The sequence below is a fragment of the Rhipicephalus sanguineus genome, chromosome 3 (genome assembly GCF_013339695.2).
Source record: "Rhipicephalus sanguineus isolate Rsan-2018 chromosome 3, BIME_Rsan_1.4, whole genome shotgun sequence".
Lineage (NCBI taxonomy): Eukaryota > Metazoa > Arthropoda > Arachnida > Ixodida > Ixodidae > Rhipicephalus > Rhipicephalus sanguineus.
The window spans coordinates 191,427,823-191,443,160 of record NC_051178.1 but is presented as its reverse complement, the minus strand read 5'-3'; the positions used below and the strand labels follow the sequence as shown (position 1 = coordinate 191,443,160).

The window sequence follows — 15,338 nt, the reverse complement described above, 5'->3', positions numbered from 1 at the left end:
GTGGTGTGCATGAAGTCAGAGGTGCAATCAGGAATGGATGTAAATCAAAGGACGGTGGGCCGCCTCGCCTTGGGCGCTCACGGGAAGACGACAAATGAGGCGGTGAAGGGTGATATGGGATGGACAGGCTTTGAAGTGAGGGAAGCGCAGAGCAAAATGAGATTCGAAGAGAGGCTGAGGAAAATGAAGAAGAGTAGATGGGCAGAGAAGGTTTTTAGGTATTTGTATAGAAAAAGCGTTGACACGCAGTGGAGAAAAAGAACTAGGAGGCTCACCAGTAAATATACGGCTGGCAGTGCGGGCGATATGACAACAAGGAGCATTAAGCGGAAGGTCAGAGAGGCGGAGAAGACTTATTGGATGACAGCGATGGAAAAGAAGCCGGCTCTAAGTAACTACCGAAAAGGAAAAAACGAAATAAGGAGGGAAAGGTTTTATGATAATTCGAGGGGAAGCGCTTTGCTGTTTGAGGCAAGGTCGGGCTGCCTGAGAACGCGTAGTTATAAAGCGAGATTCAGTAACGAAGAAGAACTATGTACATGCTGCGGGGGAACTAAGGAAACGATGGAACATGTACTGATTGAATGTGGCGATATTCACCCAGGTATACGTGTGGGCACGAGTCTACATGAAGCCTTGGGTTTTAGGGACAACAATGGAAAGCTGAACACGCCCGCGATAGAAATAAGTAAGAGACGGTTAGAGTATTGGTGGCAGAAGAGTAGAGATAAAGTACAAAAATAAATAATTGGGGGAAAAAGGTTATTCTGCCTTAAGAGGCAGAGAGATGGACTGTGAATTTATATTTTTTGTTATAATAACATAGATTTAATCAATGTAGATAAGGCATTAGGACAACATGAAACAAGGAAGTTCTTTTTTCTTTTTTTTCTTTTTTTATCCTTCGAGCCTGGTGGCAGACATGTCACCGCCCCGTTATAAAGGGGACGCTCATAGCATCCATCCATCCATCCCACCAGTGCGCTACCATTTACCGTCCAGCAGTACACAGAATAATATTACTAATAATAATTAATAATCGGTCAATCCACGTTCCTGAAACGAACACAAGGCATGAGTACTGACGCAAACGGTAGTAATCACAATGTACTGGAAAACAATGGGCAGTGAGGATATGGATTGGAAGAAGAGAACAACAACGGGATCTTTGTTCTTTTCAATATTTCTTTATTCAATTTCATTTTTTTAAATAAGCGTTCTTGACGTTATCATCGAAATGGTGATACGCAGTCTTGGCCAATCCCCCAGAGTGGTTACGTGCCATAGTGTTGAGGATACAAACAAACAAACAAGCAAACAAGCAAACAAACAAACAAACGAGCAAGCAAGCAAACAAACAAACAAACAAACACACACACACACACACACACACACACACACACACACACACACACACACACACACACACACACACACACAAAGCTTTGTTCCAGTGCTGCCTGTGCGTCACTTATCGCTGCTCCGCTCCACCATCTCAAGACTTGGTCACCTATAACGCCGCGTCATACTAATACGCGTTAAACTTTTTGGAGTTCATCTTAAGCTCAGGTTCAGCCATCGTATAAAACAGCAAATGGGCAGCAGATATTGCTCATCAAGGAATACACAACCTTGGTGCTATGGCATGGCTACTTATACATAGTTAAGAATTACTCTCAGACTCGAGCAGCGCACAGAACAATCGAAAGAGAGAGAAAGAACGAACGACGGCGGGATGGTCACTCGTTCATCTCTGCCAACGCTTTAAAATATAAAAAGAAGTGTGAGCGGGTGTGGAGGGGGGGGGGGATGGCTGTGGGCGTGGGGGGGGGGGGGTGCGGAAGGAGTCGTAGCAGGTTGTATCTCACTCTCACGATTCCCCGGAGGACAAAGCACGTAACAGCCCAACATACCAAAAAATATGGAAGGTGAGGGAATGAAGAGGCTTAACTCATGTCACCTGGAAGTGCGATTTACGCGTAGGGCTCGTCAAACTTAACCTAACGATCCATAAACTCAGCACATTCACGCGTAACACAAGCGTGCTTATGTCGGGAAAACCATAGGCCAAGCCATGTTCTCTAGGCACGTCGAGGCTTTCCTTCCTACGTGGCTGGTAATTTAACCTCGAGTGTCCTTAAGTTGAGCGCAATTCCCGTGCAGGCATCCCTTGACAATGGCTGTACGGCCGTACAAAAGTGGCGGCGAAATATGCTGCCCGAGTGCGGAAGTGCCTGCTTTACCACTACGCAGACAGAGGAATGGCAGGGAGGTTTAGTGTCTCCCTGGAGACGATATAAGCGCACTGTACACTAGTAATCGCGATGACTCGGAGAATTATACGGCTGGGACGCCCCCAAGAGGCCGATGTGTGCTCCGAAGAGGCGAGTTTAATGGATGTGCAAAATGATTATGACTCGTGACACAACCTGCCACTCCTGATGTGCAACATCCTTGCGACCGCGTCGTTAAGGTCGCATGCTTCGGTGTACTGGAGCTCCAGGGCCTCGTTCGAACACACTGATCTTTCGGCTCGCCACGACACTGAATCGTCGGTAGGGTGTCTTTATCACGTACATTATATATATATATATATATATATATATATATATATATATATATATACACACACACACACACACACACACACACACACACACACACACACACACACACACACACACACACACACGAGTAAAAGGCCAGAATAAATGTCGTGTTTTTCATTGCGACTTTTTATTCATATCCTTAACCAAATAGCCAGGAACCTTATTCTGGCATACACACACGCACTCACACACGCACACGACCTAGATCACACAGCGCTCGACGAACCATAGTCCCCATATATGCATGCATAATAAGACGCCCGTCGATCTCCTAGCACTGAAGTTATCTGCCGTTTCCTACCTATACGCGATGCTTCTCTAGTATACACCATGCTAATATATATATATGATTCAATAAGCACTTCCTACGTGAAGTCAGGGCGCTTGAGCTGTTGACACTCGATCGATAATACGTGAAGTCGAATTACAAGCTGTCAGGAGGTTCTTTTTTTGGTTTTTTTTTTCCTCAGGGGATATATTAAGTTATAACATAGGGGAGACGGATTATACGAATATAAGGTATAGACTCGAACCAGTACAGCACTGATAAAGAAGTGCTGCGGCGTATGTGGTTTGGGCAAAGAGTGCAGAACCTCTATCGCGTTCACTGAGTGCACTACGCTACGCTGCTGGCGTAAACGTGTCGGAGAGGAAAGCACTCAAATTATCGCTATTTATACTGTACTGTCTGAAGTGAAGATAAAGATTGCGACACGTACTTTGTTCGGACTCCGATGCAGGAATCCGTGGCGGGCAGCCAATCGACTCACGCCGCCGCCCGAGAACATGTACACCGGGCAACACCATCAGCACGTCATCTACACCGCCAGACCCGGACAAAAGGGCACAAAGCAAAAGATATTCTAGAAAGTTACACGAATAGGCGGTAATAATCCCGTCACCACACTGCAAGCTTAACCACCCAGCAACACTTTTTCAGCGTGGTCAGAAAACGCTGCCGATCGGTAGTCGAGGCTCCTGAGAACACGCGAGCCAAACATTATAGCGCAGCACGCGGCCTGGAATTCACAATTAATTCTCAAAGTCAGCTGAAAATCGCTCCCTCTTCTCTTTACAAATGATGCCATATACCCAAATTGCTGCGCCATATACCCAAATTCACGGTCGTTGGCTGATTTGAGCATCGTGGGCTGCATAGTTACTGCGCCCGCCACGGGAGGTCGCCACGTGCTCGCAATCACATTGAAAGTAAGCCGCGCGCTCAAAGAAAAAAAAAGGAAGGAGTGCTCAAGGTCATGACGTGCGCGTGACGTAACTTCTTTCCCCTGTGCCACCCCTCCCTGCTTAGCTTCCAGCGCTTTCATCGGGACGACAGAAGAGAGAGCAATCACAGCGTGCGACAAATCTCGAACTTCGCTCGTACTTGACGGATTCTAAAACTTTTTTGCGGCCGTCGATTCACGAGGCAATGAACTCCTATAGTGAAGCCATTCGATAGTTACTTGGAAAAGTCTTTCAAGTAGTGATGCAGAACTATCGATGGTACTATCGATACTATCGATAGCTGAGTCACTATCGAACTATCGATGGTGAAAAATACTATCGATAGCGCTATCGATAGTAAAAAATTCCATGGTACTATCGATAGTATAAAATCAACAGCGCGGACTCACTGCAGAGTAAACTTGGTTCTCCGCTCTCGCGGTACAAAGTGGAGCCGGAGGAGCAGGCTGAATGGCAAGAAAGTTGACATGCTTGTGTTCTTCACCAGAGTGCTTTGCTGACACATGATTATAAAGTCAAACTGTTCAGCTGTAGCGGAAAGGAAGCCTTTACATGTGATGGGACTGCGCGGCTTCTAACTGATATTGCATTTTATGATTTCAAAATAAAAAAAAAATACCAAGAAGTTAATTGCAAGGTGTAAATGGTTGCTTTTGGACACGAATTTATTGATGGACATATTCCACCATTTTCACTGCGGAAATAATTAATTTCTCTGCCAAAATTGCTCATAAATCAAGCGAAGTTGGTAGAAGGCTATCGCAAATATCTTCGCAATATGGCCGGCCAGCAACCGCATCATTATTCGCATCATTATTCACACCACTATCGATAGTATCATCACGTGGTTGTGACGGTGAAGAATGCTGCAGCAAGACTGGGAAATACGGAGCTCTTTATTTGGGCGAACTTGTGCCCAGAAAATCAAAGCTCAAGATACAAGCGATACTTGCTGCGCACTGATAGCGGCGGGAGCAGTCGTCAGCCGTTGAGTAATCTGATCATCGGTGGAACGCATCGTCCTTTATACATCAGTCATCAAACCTTCCAGCGTTATCGCTGGCGCAAGCTCTCGAATAAACTTGACTATTCGCGTTCGACGCGTAATGTTAGCGGAATGATCTCAAACAATTGTGAAGCTTCTCAAACATTACGGCGCTGTCTGCGTCAAACGTTGCTGACAGTCTTTGTAGATGAAACCCATATGAAACCCGAATAAGTCAAAACAAAGCAATAAACACGCCTGGCAGTAATATCGCTACTAATATTACGATGGTACTACCGATTGCACTATCGATAGTTTGTTTACACTATCGATAGTTTCAAAAAAACTATCGATAATATCGATAGTCAATTTACCGATAGTTCTGCATCACTACTTTCAAGGCCCTTTTAAAAGAGGTGAGGCCACCACATCACGCCGACTTCAGATATGGACAGTTATTTAAGGCACTTCACTACGCGCAATATCCCCCTCAACGCATACGAGAAACTGTGCATATTGCAATACGCCAAACACCCCCTAGAACACCGTCTATAAATGGAACAAGATTTCACAGAAGACGCCTTTCCAAGCGCGGATAGCAAAACCTGTGGGACGCCCAGCTGAAAACACGAAATCCAACTGCGAATATATTATATATATATATATATATATATATATATATATATATATATATATATATATATATATATATATATATATAATGTTAACACATGGTAATTATCTATGTATACATTCTGTATGCAGTAGAACATCGTTAGTATGTATTGAAAACAAAAAAAAAACGCGGGAAAAAACGTCCTGCCCGGAAAACGTGCAATCCAAATTCACTAAAACATCATGCAGTTTCGTTTGATAACGCGATCGTGAACGTTGGCGGCGTGGAATCGTACGAAACGGCAATGTATCAACCATAAATCTCTTGTATTTATTACCGCGTTAGCAGTGACATGAATAAATTGATTCCGATTCCGGCTCACACTAACCGGGAATAAGATGGCCGCCAACCTATGAGCCATCGCAAGCTCCGCCCCTCTTATAGTTTATTCAAACACGTTTAGTGACGCAAACGTGTTAACCCAACTCCACAACGCCTCGACGCTAAAGCGCTATGCTGCTATATAAAGCAGCCGTTCAGTGTTCATAGCGTGCTGCTGGCGCGCACGAAGTCGCAGGTTCGATTCCCTACAACGGTGGTCGCCTTTCGACGAGGCTAGAACGCCCACGTAGTTACGTTTATGCGCAAGTTAAAGAACCCAAGCGATTAAAATTAATCCTTAAGTTGTGTTTAGGTATGGCGGCCCCATGCCATTAATTTCCCACAGGGTGGGTGTCCTCCCATGCGACTTGAACCTTCGTTCTGCCAAGCACCTGGGCGAAAGCGTGCTAGTATTTATTTTACCGGTACGGGCCCGGCGGCAACAATTCTCTGCCTTCCACAGAAGTGGTGAATGACGGTGCGCTCGGAGACATTCGCACATACTTTTCGAGATGGTTACTCGCGAACCATCGAGCGCCTGATCGTGGTACCCCTCTAACCACAAGAAAAGCCGGTGGATCCCCGGCGGCACTGGGAATCGAACCCAATACCTCCTGCATTGGATGCGGACGCTTTTCCATTTTAACACCGCGACGGCCAAAATAGGTGATCGTAATTTTAGGTCTGGCTGTCCCATGCAGCCAACTTCATACGGCGTGGGTGTTGCATGACATAAAAGAAATTGCGTGACGAAAACACGCACATAAGAAGACAAGTACAAACACAGCGCAAACCGGGCGATGCCTGAATGACCGGCTACGTGAACACCACAACAATGTAAAAAAGGGCACCGGTGGTTTTTTGGCGATCCACTGTCGAGATTGCGGCTGCCTCCCTTCCTTTGCTCTATGTACGGTCGTTTCATGCGGCAGAACGCAGCTAATTCGCGAAGTGACAGAGGCAGAAGCGATTATTAAATTAGGTGATTTGTGCGTTAGCTCACTATGACTGGCCCTCACTGATAAGGAGCTTGTGTTCCTGAGATCTTCAAACGTGTAACTCTGTTTTTACTCTTTTTTTTTTAATGCGTGCGCGGTCTTTTTCGCGCCGCGTCCATTTGCGCGCATGCGTCATGTATACTGTGGCAAAATATAAGCAGATCCAGTGGCACAATAAATTCAGTTGAAAGTTTGCGCTGTGTTTGTACTTGTCTTCTTATGTCCGTTTTTTCGTCGCGCAATTTCTTTGGTGTCATGGAACACCAACTAGCCCAAAATGCTGCTCTCGTGGGTGTTGACTTCCTTCTTACCATCAGGTTACGCCGATTTAATTACACGCGATATATACACGCGATATAATCAATCAATCAATCAATCAATCAATCAATCAATCAATCAATCAATCAATCAATCAATCAATCAATCAATCAATCAATCAATCAATCAATCAATCGACCCGGTGTAAATCAAAGCTATAGTATAACGTTTCTTCTAAGCTAGGAGTAATGGAGAGAGAGAGAGAGAGAAAGAGAGAGAGATGAAAGGAAAGAAAGGGCGGATAACAAAATCAAGTATGCAGTCTGTTATTTGATGAGCGAAAGTATACCTTAAATGCTTAATGGTCCCAGTCTGTCATGAATACTGCAGCGTCAGTAAAGCGTTCTCTGGCGAATATGCAGAGTAAGCCATTAGAACACCGTCGATTCGAATAAGAGTGCTTGAACGTACCCGATGAGAGTCAAAAAGGAGAGAATCGTTTAAGCACACGCGTTCCAGCGCGGCCGTGACGGTATAAATACACGAAACAGACGCACGCATATAAAATGCAAGCTTTCGCGCTCGCACGCGAAAGCTGACTGAAGCAGTTCGTGCTCGAGAGGCTTTTTTAAAAACCCGAACACTCGAGACATTTCCTCCGCATGCAAGCAACGCGGCTTCGGTTTTCGACTTTCGCGGTGCCCGTGTGTTTGTACTCAACCGCCGTTAGGAAGAGGTATATAGAGTGTGGCGATAAACTGCACCGGCCATAAAAGTGACGGCGGTTCTACGGGCGGAAATTCCACGGAACGTAGCATGCTCTACAATAAACGCGATTTGTCATCATGCCGAGTTCAGCTTCCGGTCGTAACTGCTTTGCGAATTAACAGCAAGGGTGCGCACTAATTACGACGAGCAAACATTCCTGGTACCGCTGTGTGCAATCACACCGCAAACGCATCCGTTTGGAGACTGCCAAACATTCACTAGTGGCTGCGAGTGCATATACAAAGTACAGTGCACATGGATATTTATACTCCAATAATAGTTATTGCGAGAGTTGTTGATTTACACAGGCGCTCTTACTGTCGGCTGCATTATCAATAGCAGCACCAGTTCTTCACAGAATGCATTATTTAATGGCGCTTTGGTCACTATCTCCCCTTCGCGCTACAAGACACCACACATCGTCATCACTGTCGGCTGAATATACGCAAGAATAAATGATCAGGAATAATTGTACACGTTTTAATAAAATTGAAAACACAAAGACCTATCCGCGAAAGAAGCAGATAACATTAGTCCCTGACACTTTTTCATTACTATCAAGTTCCGCGAATTATTTCATACCACGTGGTACACCCTTCCAGACTTTTGCGCATATACATACTCATTATTGGTTCCGTATGCATGGCCACTTCTCCTTCAAGCCTGATAGCGAGGCCTGGCCGCCCTTGTAAGTATATAATTAAATATGGCAGTTCCCAGTTAGCGCCTGTCCCGTGTGTTCTTTACTGTGTCCTGTTATCCTCGCGCTTCGCTTCGACATGAATCTGTACCAACTCGCCCAGTACTCTACGTTACATCAGTTCAATTAAATATGCTACCCATTGCAGTAAGGTCTGGGTCAGTTGGTACACAGCGCTGACAGAATGAAGCAGTCATAGTGACGAAAGACAAAGAAGAGAGAGAGCTAACTTCTAATTATATTCCCAATGATGTTAGCCTGGTTTATCGCCTGGCTTGCTACTCTAGGTGTCGGGTGATGACTAAGATATATACGTACAATGATCACATATACGCACAAATGACACGAAGTCACAAACACACATATACACAGAAGATACATTCATTAAGTTTCTTTAAGGCGAGTAGCCCTCAGAAACAACAGCGTTTTTGTGTGGCGCATCGCGCAAACGCTGCTTCGCCACGGCCCGAGAGGGTGCCGCAGCTCCAAGCTCAAGCCGCGTTGCAAATGAAGTGCTGCCTTCAGATTCCGTCGTTCTGCGTCGTAACGCGAACATTCACACAAGACTTGTTTTAAATCCTCCCGAGTGTTACATGTGGTGCACGTATACGAGAGTCCGTAGGACAGAAATGGCACACACACACACCGACTGGACGGATATAGTCCAGTCAGTTGATGCGAAACGTTGATAGTCCAGTCGTCGTGTATGTCACTCCTCTCGTTTGTCCTTCGTCCCTTTTGACTGGTTCATTCTTTCAATGCCACCCATGCTGGCTTTTGAACCGCCATGCAGTTATGATGAAACACTGGAGCCACCTCAAGTGATGTTAGTAGGAAACTCTGTGCATACGACCAACGTTGCAAAAGAGGCGGCATAGCGTGCCCATAGACGCGACAGGCACGCGGCACTGCGCGGACACGCGAGGAACAGGCGCATGCAGGCCGGCACACCGGCACCGGAGCGCATCGCGCTCCCTTTTTCCGGCCTGCAGCCGACAGCAGCGGTGCCGAGAAGACGTGGAGCCCGCCGCCTCAAGGTCGCGCGCACGCGACGACGCGAGGCCGTTTCCTGCTCCGGCCGGTGCCACGCGGCCGCACGCACGCACGAACCAGCACCAACACACACACACACACACACACACACACACACACACACAACACACACACACACACACACACACACACACACACACACGCACGCACGCACGCACGCACGCACGCACGCACGCACACACACACACACGCGCGCGCGCGCTCGGGGATTCGCGTTTTCTTGATTGCATGTTCGACTCAACGGAAAAGAATCGGTCGCATGACGGTTCTACAGCGGTCTGTTTTTATCTGTATGCGGATAGCGCGTTAGCAGTGCCTCCTGTATAAACCAATTATAGAAAAAGCGGAATACGCATGTTCGCGCGAATGTTGTACGTGCATTTTCCAAGTGTGACAATGCGAGAACGTTTGTCGCACATGTCTACGATAGATCCGCTTGTAACAGGTAAGTGAGTCGACAATAAAAATGCTCAAGATATCTGGATATCCGGTCATCGCCCCTTCAGCAATCTTCTGGGCCAAGTCAGGGGCGTAGCCACTAGCCAGAAATTTTTTTTCAGATGGCGGGGAAGGGGGGTGTTCAACCACCCTTTATGTATGTTTGTGCGTAAGTGAGTCTATGTGTGCGTGTATAATACACATACAAAATTGAAAAAAATTCAAGGGAGTGGGGTAGGAAGGGCTTGAATATCTCTCCCTCTCCCTTTCCCCCCACCCGTGGCTACGTCAATGCCGGACTTCACTGCAGTACATGAACGTACCACAATGGGAAGCAATAAACTAATATTACGTTTCGACAACACGTTTCGGTTGGCAACACTGAGAAGGTACATTCTTGCGACAGGATGCCCATTTACGGCACCTAGCCGCAGCTTCCCCATGCGTTCAAGCGATGTTTTGGTCGTGATCAAAACAGAGAGAGGAGGGACCACATCCGCTGTCTGCCCTCTGCTTGTCCTCTTCCGCTTGTCGTTTCAGTTGGCAGCACGAAAACACACGCGCTCCAAGCGTCAGCTCTACGGACGACAGCTTTCGAAGACGCAGCACGTATCTACATATCAAAAAGCGACGTGACCCTTCCCGAATCAGTCCAAAACAATTCAGGCGCCGTAGCGCTTCGACGTTCGGCTGTAAATTTGCTTTCTACCTATAGAAGGCAGTCCAGGATAACATGGAGGTTTCAACATGTTCCGTAAACTTTCGTTCGTCGGTGAAAACCCAAACAAGCAGACAAGACCGCTTGTTGAAACGTTGTCTCCAATGACACCACCTGTTCAAGGACTTTTTCATGCTTTCTATCTCTTTGTTTGTCTCAGTCAGGCCACAAGTGCAAAGCACACGTTCACTTACCTATCCACACGCTAATAAAAAAAGGTGTCTTGACTTTTTGCTACACATGTGACTTTCCCGTGTATAACTTTCTTTAAGAGAGTCACGTTGACTCTCTTTAGGGGAGTCGTGGGGCGCTCGACACTCCAAAACAGAGTTAGTGTGCCTTTTTAAAGACAGTCATACATCCAACGTGACTCTCTTAAAGAGAGTTATACATGGGAGAGTCCCATGCGTACCAAATAAGAGTCAAGGGACATTTTTTCTTAGAGTGCAGCTCGAGTTAAACCGTACGCGAAGCGACATTCTTACACCAAATCGCTCGAGACGGCCATTCCACGCCATCTTGGCTCGGCAGTCGGTCGGCAGCGATCGGCTCAAGAGGCGGGAAACGGTCGAGCGACGAAACGTACGCACGCTCTTCCCGATCATTAAGGGCACCGTTGAACGTAGGACGCATCGGAATAACAGCGTTGGCGGCATCACTCAATAGCCTGAGGGTGCACGCTCGGCGGCGTAAATCAATGGTTCCAGCAATGCGGCTTCGGCGTCGTCTATGGCCTGGCTCTCAACAATCGGAAGAAGGCAGAACGCGTGCCGCGGTGGCCTTCGCTTCTTCCTTAATTATACGAGTTCTCTCTAGAGAGGCTGGACACGCCAATCTTTACGTCGCGGCCTTTCGGTTCCGAAAGGCCACGGTGAGAGGTGCGCGATGCACGGTGGAATGCAGCGACGCTGACCGTTAATCGATACCCCGGATGAACGTTACGCAGATCTTATAGCTGGCCTCGAGCACTCGGCACTCTACTGTACTGCTAAGCCATCATGGTCTCTTCGTGATTGTATACATGCCCGTATGTCATGAAGAACTTTTTTTAATACACGACACTACTCAGTGAAAGACTAAAACAGCTTGCGCTGATGAAGTGTATATATATTTTTAATCGTACTGCCGTTAACTTCACGAGAATTGGTTGACCGGTAAGAAAAAAAAAATAATGAAGGTCAAAGCAAAGCACCACCACCCCTCCCTTTCTCACTCTCCCACCCAGAATTTAGTCAGCTATAATGGCAACGGTGCGTACACCTTTCAAATAATCGTGATAACAGTAGTAATAAAGATATTGTAATGTGACAAGTAACATCTGGGAAATCTAGGGCGGAGTTGGATAACAGATTAGGTTAATGAAGTTCGTATAGAGTCTTACCCAAGACAAGAAAAGGCCGAGGACTGGTTGGACGATAGACTAGAGAGAGTAGCTCTCCAGATTAACTAACGTCGCGGACTTCCCTAATGTGCACCGAAATTTTCAGGGGATTGCCACTCTCCTCTGAATTCCGCTTGCGTCTAAATGCGGTCGTCACTGCCGCCGAAGGAAGCACGAACGAGAATTGCAAGAAATAACCAAGTAAAATCGAAAAGGACGCAAAACATACAAGGGTGAGCTGGCGAACGCTAATGCACGGTTGAGGAGCGGCGACGGGCACGGCAATCACAACGCCATCGGGGCGAGGCGTGCGGACTCTAAGCGGATAAAGCGAAGCGCACGCGCACCACTTAGGAAGACACAAAGCAAGCGGCCAGCGGTCGAGCCCAAAGGGCGCGGGACAACGGTCAAGCCCTGCTGAGGCACGGACGTGGTCGGCATGCGCTAACGGGCAACCACACCCGGCAAAAGCAAGGCTCGGCCCCGGGAAGCCGCGTGGCTCAATTGCGTGCAGCAGGGTCTAAGGCTGCGCTTTTAAAGGCTGCGCAGCTTCTGCTTCGTGGCTACGCACGCTGCCTTCCTAGCGAATTCGTGCCCGTTCACAGTAACCATTTTGGAATGTCGTCATGAGAGGTCATCGCGGATGAAGGCGACGAACGAACGCTTTGCTCGAATTCTTGAAGACAACAGCACTTGCACCGGCGGTTATAGACCAACGGCGATACTGTCACTGTGAGGTGTGTGACATAGTGTGTGTGTACCCTTCACCCCCCCCACCCTCTCTTTCTCTCTACCTCTATCTTTCAAGCTACCCTATCCCTTTCCCCAATGTAGGGTAGCATACCAGTCCTTCTAGACTGTTTAACATCCCTGCCTTTCCTCTCTCTCTCCTGTTCCTTCCTTGTGCCCGTTTGCTCGCTCGCCCGTTCGTCTCTTCAATACTGCGTACGCGCGCCGCTATTGTAGCCGCCTTCTATTCAGAACGCCGGCAGCTTTTCATATACAATACATACCCTGTAGAGCACAGCGCACTTCCGGGGCATGGAGTGTTTACGCGCTCTTGCTCTCCACATCCGCCTTCATTACCACACGTGGGATTCTGTCATCTCCACCAAAGTTCATTTACCGGCTGCGTTACAACATCGCGGGCAGGGTTCTCTGGGGCCACATAAAGCGCGACCCGTTTCACCTAAGCCACATATACGGCCCTTTCCATTTCCTTTTTTTTATTATTTTTCTTCTGTCCTACGCATCCATTCATTCAGGCGACACGAAGCGCAGTGAAATGAGCAGGAATAGGGAAGTGACACAGCGCTGTGCTCTGAGCACCCGCGTTTATCACGTTATATACTCATTTAGACGCACGACTAATTACCTCGGCTATCCTAATTTACGTACTGTTACAACTCGCGTTTTGCGGTTGATCTGCATACGTGAAAATTCCGTAGTAGCTTCCTCTTGTACAGGTTTAAAAACGACATTTTCTTCCGCAGCAAAAACCCGTCCAGCACGCGGCCCCCCGAGTGACGAACCGGGCTAGATGGTGTATGTAAACTTGGTGGCTGTTAAGGTTAAATATAATTTGCGTGGTTTAACAACCAGAAATCTGAAAGTGTGCTACGAGGGACGTCACAGTGGAGAGGGACCTGAATGTATAGTTTGGTTTCGTTAACGCGCACGCAAATCTAAGTACGCACAAGCTGTTCTCGTAACCCTTCTTCGTACAAATACGACCGCCGCGGCCGTGAATCGAACACGCGGCCTCGCGTGCTCAGCAGCGCAAGAGCCACTGTATCAGAAAATTGGTGGTTCTATAGCGCCAGAACTATAAACCTACTCTCAGAAATTCAAATTAAACAATAAAAAAGTCGTGTCACAATGCATTACGCAGGTAAGCGCGGCTCTGATCTCTCTCTCTCATTTCATGAACGCCATCAAACATGAAAAATACTTAATAAATCCATGACGTGTTCAAGATTGCGCACAACTGATGCGACGCAAGAACAGCAGGACATTTAATAGACACGAACTTTCCACTACCGCAAGGAACTTTCGAAAGCTTGGAGCCGTCTAATGACCTTGTCGGCGAAGAAACCCCATGTAATTAGAGATCTTGCCGTAACAGTCACCGTTCCGGTCAAAGTAGGCAAACACGCTGCGCGCGATTCAGTCCGGAGAACCAATCACCGCTGTATTGCTCACGTCCCTCACAGAGTATGTGTACTGCCACTCCCAGCGGAAGCCGTTACCAGAAGCGCGCACAGATTAGCCGATTATGCGCTGTTACGACGCACTGAGATGAGACACGTAGATGGGTGCAATTAACGAGCGGCTTCCGGAAGTGGCAAGTGAACAGAACTACGCGGGCTGCTGTGGTTCACCGGACGAGAGCCTGCGCAGAATACATAAATACCTCCGGGAAATTTTCGCTGCATCTTACTTCGGCGTCAGCATACGCTATACTCTGTAGTAGCACATATACTCTGCACACGCGAAACGATAAGAGAGCGATGATAAAGAAACATTTTGCGAAGAAATGAAAATTATTACAAGAAGAGACACACAGCGCTGCACTCACTACTAGCTGTGTGTCTTCCCTCTCTCGTTTGTCTTGGTTTCTTTTCTTTTTTTAGCATTGCTTTTCTTCCCAAAATGAATACGCACCAACTCGCCCAACTTGCCATTTTGTTACGATAAAAAAAAAAAAACGGTTTCGTTTCCCTGAACACGTTCCCAAGCAGTCTATGCGTGACCATTCTGTAGTCGAAATGTATTCAAGCGGTGTTTTGTGACACCGCTCGAATACCATGCGGTGTCACAAAGTGTCGAAAGGCCAGCTGGCCAGAAACCAAGACTGAAAGGCGAATCAGACAGATAACGCTCTTCGCGGCAACGCAAGAATACTGGAATTTAGCCAAGGTGTGACATAACGAGCGGCCCGCTTTATCTATGCGTTTATTTTATTTTAATGCGACGCACCTTACAAGCAATAAACCGGGATCGCTTTAACGCAGATTTTTCGGTACGCATCGAAAAAAAATCTCTTTCCCTAGATGAAAATAGGAAGAAGGAAAGCCTCTAAGGGAAGCGAAGTAGAGCGCGAGAACTATCACATAAAACTGCAATCAATAAGAAATGCACATTACAAAAGAACTTAAGGTGTATGTGAGTTATCTGACACTTGTTTT

At 47.1% G+C, this 15,338-nt stretch overlaps 1 protein-coding gene across 1 annotated transcript in view; it reads left to right on the top strand.

The window, feature by feature from the left end:
- The window catches only part of LOC119387921 (5'-AMP-activated protein kinase subunit gamma-2), a gene marked incomplete in the record, with an annotated part of 450,148 nt that overhangs the window by 357,431 nt on the left and 77,379 nt on the right, over nt 1–15,338 (top strand).